The sequence below is a fragment of the Thalassophryne amazonica genome, chromosome 23 (genome assembly GCF_902500255.1).
Source record: "Thalassophryne amazonica chromosome 23, fThaAma1.1, whole genome shotgun sequence".
Taxonomy (NCBI): Eukaryota; Metazoa; Chordata; class Actinopteri; order Batrachoidiformes; family Batrachoididae; genus Thalassophryne; species Thalassophryne amazonica.
The window spans coordinates 27,035,751-27,044,478 of NC_047125.1; positions in this window are offsets into that span (position 1 = coordinate 27,035,751).

Here is an 8,728-nt window from a genome sequence, read left to right on the forward strand (position 1 = left end):
CAAGACTGCCACCAACAGTCTGGATGAGTACATAGATGCTGTGAGGTCATATATCAGCTTCTGTGAGGACTGCTGCATTCCATTGTGAACCACGGTGAGGTATAACAATGACAAACCCTGGTTCAGTTCTAAATTCAGAGAGTTGAGGATGTGGAATGAGGAGGCTTTCAAGATTGGGGACAAGGTCAGGTTTAAAGAATCAAAGTACAGGTTTGGGAAGGCGGCCAGGGAAGCTAAATGGCTGTACTCTGAGAAACTCAAACATCAGTTATCAGCCAGTGACGCCACTTCTGACTGGAAAGGTCTCAGACAAATCACCACAAAACCAAACCTCACCCACTCTGCCAAGGACCCTCGTTTAGCAAACCAGTTGAATGAGTTTTACTGCAGATTTGAAAGACAGTGGGACAGTCCTTGTCTCAAGTGGAGGAGTTTAAGTATCTCGTGGGCTTGTTTCTTAAAGCCAGAAAGTTGCCATTTGAAATGACTTTAGTTTTGTGTCATGTCTGTGATCTGTTTTTTTTCTACAAAATTAAACAACTGAATGAACATCCTCAGAGGCTGGTGATTCCATAATTTTTGCCAGGGGTTGTACATCATACTGACAAAGTGAGGAACCTTGGGGTAATTTTTGATCCTACGTTGTCCTTTGACCTCCACATTAGGGACATTACGAGGACTGCTTTCTTTCATCTAAGAAATATAGCAAAGATTCGTCCCATCCTGTCTATGGATGATGTTGAGACTCTGATTCATGCTTTTGTTTCTTCTAGATTGGACTATTGTAATGCTTTGTTTTCTGGTTTACCACAGTCCAGCCTCAGGGGTCTTCAACTGGTTCAAAATGCTGCTGCCAGACGTCTGACATAAAGCAGAAGGTTTGACCATATTACGCCGGTTCTGGCATCCCTTCACTGGCTTCCGGTCTCTTTGAGATCGGATTTTAAAGTATTACTATTGGCCTATAAAACTGTTCACGGACTGGCACCCCCCTATCTGGCCGGCCTGGTTGAGTCCTATGTGCCGGCTAGGGCTCTGCGTTCACAGGGTGCAGGACTGTTGTGTGTCCCGAGGGTGAAGAAAAAGTCAGCAGGTTACAGAGCTTTTTATCACCGCACCCCAGCTCTGTGGAATGATCTGCCTGCGCTGCTATGACAGTCGGACTCTGTGGAGACTTTTAAAGCCAGGCTGAAGACACATTTGTTCTCCCTGTTTTATCATTAGTATTTTATATGATTGTGTCTTTTTTTATTCGTTTTATTTATTTTACTTCTTTTACCTTTTTATGGTTCAAATTTTTTTTATTGTGTTTTAATCTTATTTCATTTTATTCTGCTTTTAAATGTTGGTGAAGCGCCTTGAGGTGATTACTCGTGATTTGGCGCTATATAAATCAATAAATTATTAAATTATTATTGACAGCATTATCTTTCACAATACATTTTTCATGAATACTCACCAGAAAGTTATTTTGAAAACCGGAGCCTGTTATTACTGCAAAACTTGTTTCTGGTCCATGGTTAAAGAAGTACAGCTGCACCTGCAATGACTTCAGAGGAAGCACAGTGTTAAAAAAAGTAATTTCATCTCCCCCCTCCAATTTTTTTTTTTTTTTTTTTTTTTGAGACTTAAGTTTCTTTAAAAATTGCAATTCATGTTGATCAACTTGTCTGAAAAACTCATACCTGGGATAAATGTGCACGATATATATAAGCCCAGAATAAGCATCTCAAATCATTCTGAATGCTGGAGAGTGGACTTGATGAACCTGGAGAGGAGTTCTCCGAGATCCAAACAAATTTATTTGCACCAACGTCCAATATCACACACTCACCATTAGATCCAGGTTGAAAATAGCCGTCGAAACACATTGTGGTATTTGCACTTGTCGTATTCACCTGTTTAAAAAAGGAGAGATGATAATTATAACTTGTAAAAACAAATAATGATGTTTATATTTTTACACTAACAAATTAGCATCTGAAAATAAGTCATTTAAAGTTAATTTCAGTCAGTGGATTCTCTTGTTTTTGCTCAAAGATTTGAAAGAATAAATGATTTGACTTGACACTAAACAGAAGTTTGTTGTGTTACACAGTTTAATATATATATATATTTTTATGCTCCACAAATATGCAAAAATAAGATGCAAGAACTTCTCCATTTTCAATCTACAATAAATAATTTATATGTACAATATTATCAACACTATCTATTGTACTGCCTTGGTGTTTTCTCTCTCTCTTCCTTTTTTCCCCTCAGGATCTGAGCATTGGGGCTGAATACTCACACCTGTGGCTGTTGGAACACCTGCTACTAATCACTCTGCCAACATAAAACCTGTCTCCACTCTTCAAAGTTCTGTTATATGAACAAAATTTAATACAAGTGAAGTGACACGCAGCGGCACAAAGCTCGCTCATGGTACACTGTGTCCCAAACAAATTTTGAGTCCACAGTGAAACAGGAAATGTCAAACACTTCCTGGATTGACAGACGAGATCTCGTGGGATCAAACAGGAACTCAGTGGCAAGTTCACACAGAAACAGGAAGTGCCAAATTTTCAGTCCACAGTGAAACATGAGATGTCTAATGTTGAATGTGTCCTGGCATGGGTGTAGCTGGGTTGCGCTGGATTTTCCTGAAATTTGATTGGACAACCCAGGTGCCACCCAGATGATTGACATATCACAGCATCACACATCTGGTTGAAAAGAGCCATTTTGAAATCAATGAAACACATTGACTGCTAGTTCCATCCTGTGCATTAGTTGGCGCTGTGCTCCACAAAAAGTTCTAATCCACGTTAGTAGAAGAAGAAAAATGTTTGAGCCAGTTTTGAATTTGAACACATCGTCTGAACCACAGACTCCTAGGGATATTGGTGAGTAAACAGCAGTTTTCTAATGTCTAAAATGATCTTTAAGCTCAAACAGAGAGCATATCTCTACAATTTGGTATAAATTTAATTCAAAACATAAAATACAGCTTCCTGATGGAGTGGTGTAGAGGAGGTTTTTCTTTAAAAGAAGACCTGGAAGTTCAGCACATTTGGCCATATTATGCAGCTCTACTGGGAAGTAGCTGAAAAGTTAGAATCTGAATTTACATCAATATAAAAAAATGCTCAAGGTGGCAGGGGGTTAAGAGGGGTGTCATTGGGGGTTTAGGGTTATATTTGTAGTCATGCATATGCTCCTCAAAAGCACTTTCTGAAAAAAGTTTGAAGGACCTCAATTACATGGTTTTCATGGATCAGACTGCTGCTGCAGATTATTTGACCTTTGCCCCTTGTTTTTAGTGTGCAGAGCTGATCTCTAGCAAAACTAAAAGTCAGTGATGACGCCAGCACAGAAAGCTTCATTGTACTCACATACAGCTTGTCGTACGTCTTTCCATAATAAGCAATTTTACACATGCTCAGGTTGAATTCTCCAGAATCTACAACCCCTGGCAAAAATTATGGAATCACCGGCCTCAGAGGATGTTCATTCTGTCGTTTAATTTTGTAGAAAAAAAAGCAGCTCACAGACATGACACAAAACTAAAGTCATTTCAAATGGCAACTTTCTGGCTTTAAGAAACACTATAAGAAATCAAGAAAAAAAGATTGTGGCAGTCAGTAACGGTTACTTTTTTAGGAAAAAAAAATATGGACTCACTCAATTCTGAGGAATAAATTATGGAATCACCCTGTAAATTTCCATCCCCAAAACTAACACCTGCATCAAATCAGATCTGCTCATTGACATTGACCCTATGTGTCTTTTTGCAAGGAATGTTTTCACAGTTTTTGCTCTATGGCAAGATGCATTATCTTCTTGAAAAATGATTTCATCATCCTCAAACATCAGAAAAGTGTCCAAAATATCAACGTAAACTTGTGCATTTATTGATGATGTAATGACAGCCATCTCCCCAGTGCCTTTACCTGACATGCAGCCCCATATCATCAATGACTCTGGAAATTTACATGTTCTCTTCAGGCAGTCATCTTTATAAATCTCATTGGAACGGCACCAAACAAAAGTTCCAGCATCATCACCTTGCCCAATGCAGATTCGAGATTCATCACTGAATATGACTTTCATCCAGTCATCCACAGTCCACGATTGCTTTTCTTTAGTCCATTGTAACCTTGTTTTTTTCTGTTTAGGTGTTAATGATGGCTTTCGTTTAGCTTTTCTGTATGTAAATCCCATTTCCTTTAGGCGGTTTCTTACAGTTCGGTCACAGAAGTTGACTCCAGTTTCCTCCCATTCGTTCCTCATTTGTTTTGTTGTGCATTTTCGATTTTTGAGACATATTGCTTTAAGTTTTCTGTCTTGATGCTTTGATGTCTTCCTTGGTCTACCAGTATGTTTGCCTTTAACAACCTTCCCATGTTGTTTGTATTTGGTCCAGAGTTTAGACACAGCTGACTGTGAACAACCAACATCTTTTGCAACATTGCGTGATGATTTACCCTCTTTTAAGAGTTTGATAATCCTCTCCTTTGTTTCAATTGACATCTCTCGTGTTGGAGCCATGATTCATGTCAGTCCACTTGGTGCAACAGCTCTCCAAGGTGTGATCACTCCTTTTTAGATGCAGACTAACAAGCAGATGTGATTTGATGCAGGTGTTAGTTTTGGGGATGAAAATTTACAGGGTGATTCCATAATTTATTCCTCAGAATTGAGTGAGTCCATATTTTTTCCTCTGCTTGGTCTAAAAAAGTAAGAAAGTTGCCATTTGAAATGACTTTAGTTTTGTGTCATGTCTGTGATCTGCTTTTTTTCTACAAAATTAAACAACTGAATGAACATCCTCCGAGGCCGGTGATTCCATAATTTTTGCCAGGGGTTGTATAACTGAAACCTCACCTGCACCTGAGAAACGAGACAAATGGAAAAGTGGTTTGCAAATAGTCAGAGCTGGAACTTCTTAACCCTGCAGCACTGTCAGTATTTCAGAGGACTCCCTTATTGGCAAAAAGGGAGAAGGCATCGTTACATCACAAAAACATCTTCAGTTCACAGCTGGTGGCTCTTTCTTACAACCTCCTGTAACACCTTGCCCGTGACACCAGATTTTCCTTTGGTATGCGAGCAGGACACAATGAAGACTACAAACGACAGACAAACACCACTCGAAGACTACTTTGTTCAGTCTTTACAACAAGAGTTCAACTTGAATAATACAAATCATAATTTATGAAATCCAAAAGGACAAGTCTTGATGATCATAAAGTCCTCCATGGAGATACAAATAATTAAAAATAACTCAATCATGTCTCCTTTCATTGTATATGAAGACCACTGCCTGTAAATACCAGCCGTGGACGGGCACTGGACAGACTGCAATCTGATCCTGATCTGTGGATTATGTCAGTAGGGATATATTTTGATATGTTTTGAACCTCAATGATCTTGTGGGTGGAGATAATAAAGTGGTCTTGTTAATGTGTCTTTGCTGCAGAGTTGCAGCTTTTTACCCGTTTTCAGCAGGCTGAGGGCAGCCAGGAACATCAGCAGGTACAGCATGGCAGAGGAAGTCAATCACCAGGCTCAAGATGGAATAGAGACAGTTGGACAGGACTGAGTTTGTCTCATCACTTATTTGAGGTCTCCACATTTCAAGGTGATCCACCAGCTCAGAGGATGTTACTCTATTGAATGTTAAATCTGAAACCACCTCTCCAAGTCATCTATCTGACAGCAATCCTGTGTTCCTTCACCCTTAACTGGAATAAGTGTGTTCAGAAAATGGATGGATTGATGAATGGATGATGGAACATCTTACAAAGGAGATGTAGCAAACGTACCGTCTGGAGGTCTGATGGTGGAGATGATGTTGTTCTGCTCCTCTGGATTCAGACTCCGCTGGCGTCTGGTTGTGAGTCTTGATGGTGAGGATTCTGCTCTCTCTTCCTTTCACCCTCTCTGATTTATACTCTACTCTGTGCCATCTAAACTGGACTAACCTGATATGGACTCCAATAAAACCTCTGAGCCAAAACACCTCAGGATATGCCAAGTTCACAGTCACTGAAGAATTTGATGTTAACAAGTTTGAAACGGGTTAACTGAAATGACTCTTGGGTTAACTTCCTTAATAATTACCTTTCTTGATTCCTGCGCAATTGCTTTGTTTCCTTGATGGGAATATATTTTAAATACCCCTGCATAACCTAACACTAGTATTTGTCCTTGTTTATGAGCAGGATTACAGTTGTACCCCTGATAATTTCCATCATTTTCCTTAATAAATCATTGGTTGTTTGGATCAGCAATTTCAGTTAAATATATCATATCATGTTGAACAATCTTTGTTTTCAGGTCATTTGAGAGTTGTTTAGAGGCTCCCATGTTGCCACTCAATAGAAGAGATGCAAAGAGGGGAACATTTGCAAATGGCCACCTCAAATACCCTTTTTCATGATTGGATTCACTTGTGTAAGAAGGTCAAGGGTCAATGAGCTTACCAAACCAATTTTGTGTTCCAGTAATTTGTGCTAAATGTACTCGATTCAATAAACTAACAAGGGTGCCCACATTTATGCACCTGCCTAATTTTGTTTAAATAATTATTCCACACTTTCTGTAAGTACTAGAAACTTCATGTCACTTCTCAAATATCAGTGTGTTCGTCTGCTATATGATATATTTAACTGAAATTTCTGATCCAGACAACCAATGATTTATAAAGGAAAATCATGGAAATTATCAGGGGTGCCCAAACGTTTGCATACAATTGTACATCAAATAGGATAATGTGAAATATTGATCTAACATAACCATCTCCACTGTAGATGGTCTTTTCTTCTGAGATCTCAAAAGATCACCAGCTTGGAATTGGGTCTTACTATGAATCAATTCACCAGAGATAAACTATAAAATGGTATGTATGTATTTATTGAGAAAATAACTTTGTGTGCTTGATCAAATATGCAAATGAAATCGGTGTGGTGAACTAGACTGAAATTAAATGAAGTTCACGCTTCAAGAGTGATGCCAAAATACAGCTGTGACCTACCACAGTTCCAGGTCATGTTGCAAAGTCACATGACCTGGCAATAAATTTTCATTATATCAAATTAATTTAAGTCATATGCACAAAATTAAATAATTATGATGCTGTTGAACTGAGAGCCATGGTGTACAGAGAGGAGGCAGAAACTGTGACTTTTTCCTGGTGTTCCTCTGGGACATGTTCTGGTTGCTACACTGTTCAATGATTGCATGGACTTGATTTGGTTGGGGGGAGGGTTTAATGAGCTTGACTTTGCAAATAATTTTGTGATCTTTGTAGAATCAATGGAATCGGAGTGTCTGGGTTTGTGTTTTGACCTGGATCAAGATGATGTCCCTTCTCAGGATAATTGGGTGCTGCTGGAATGGCTTAAAACCAAATGAGTGGTTACTTAGAGAGATGGAGATGAAGAGTATCAGTTCACTTGTGAGGGAGCATCAGCTTAGAAAATTTGGCCATGTGGGGCATTTCTGTAAGCGTGATTCCATGCATAGGTGCCCGAGTGTTGAGGACCACAGTGGCTGGAGAAGACCAAGGGGATGTACACACTTCACATGGCCGTAGCAGGTAGATGGTTACATTACACATACAGGGATGAACTGGTTGTCTGTCTGGGTGGTTGCCATCAATGACCCAAGATAGTTCCATGGTGTCATGGATGCAGCGAAACATGGCAACAGTGCAGACTTCACTTGACTTAAACTGAGATTTAGAATCTTGTCCCAAGATTAGGTGATGCCCCACAGAATGTAACGCCTTTGTCATCATACGTGATGCGCCTTTCACATAGATTCTCCCAATTTTGCTGTCAACGAAGGAGGACATAAGTTTGATTGAAGGTGCCCAACGGAGAGCAAGTAAGAAGATACCGGAGTTGAGAGACCTACCTTATGAAGACAGACTCAAGAAAATTAATTTAACTTGTCTTGCAGTAATGAGGTTTTGACTGAACATGCTCCCCCCGCCCCAAGGGACTGAGGGTATACAAATAACTGAACTATGAAATATGACTCCAACTTTGAAATCAAAGATTTCACGACCAGTCCTTGATAGCAGACCTGGACTACTCTTCTTTATCATCAGAGTGGTTAAGGCTTCTAACAAGTTCCTTTCACATGTTGACCAGATTTCAGTTGGTAGCTTTAAAAATGGTATTGAGTCCATCATCACCATGTTAGTTGGAGGACCAACCAAGGGCTGTTCTCCAGCAGGTGCTGACACAGGTGTTCCTGTTACCAAAGTACAAAGTACCGATTGTACAGTTCACATCACTTGTGACATGTCGGGCAGCACTTTAATATACAGTTGCAGGATTTCTCTCTGATAGCACGCTAAACTATCTGCTTCACTCTGGTGTCATTCCTTGACTTAACAGGGAACATGTATCTATCGTTGGGTTCAGGTTAACACAAGGGCTTGGGTTAATGTTCAGATCATCAATACCCAACTCCTGTCATTGACATTCAGTCATGACAAGGTCTTTATGTCGAAATGTGGTGAGTTGTGTGTGAGACATTATTGATTTAAAAGCCCAATGGAACTTAATTCTTGATCCATACTTTGAAACCTGGTATCACTGTGCTCCTCAGCATTTTTGGTCTTGTTTTAAGGTATACCTTTCTCATGACGTAACACTTGAGTGGCATTACCTTTTTACTTGCTGAAGACAATAGAGAAAAATGTTCCAAAAACATTAACTGACTGTAACACTAA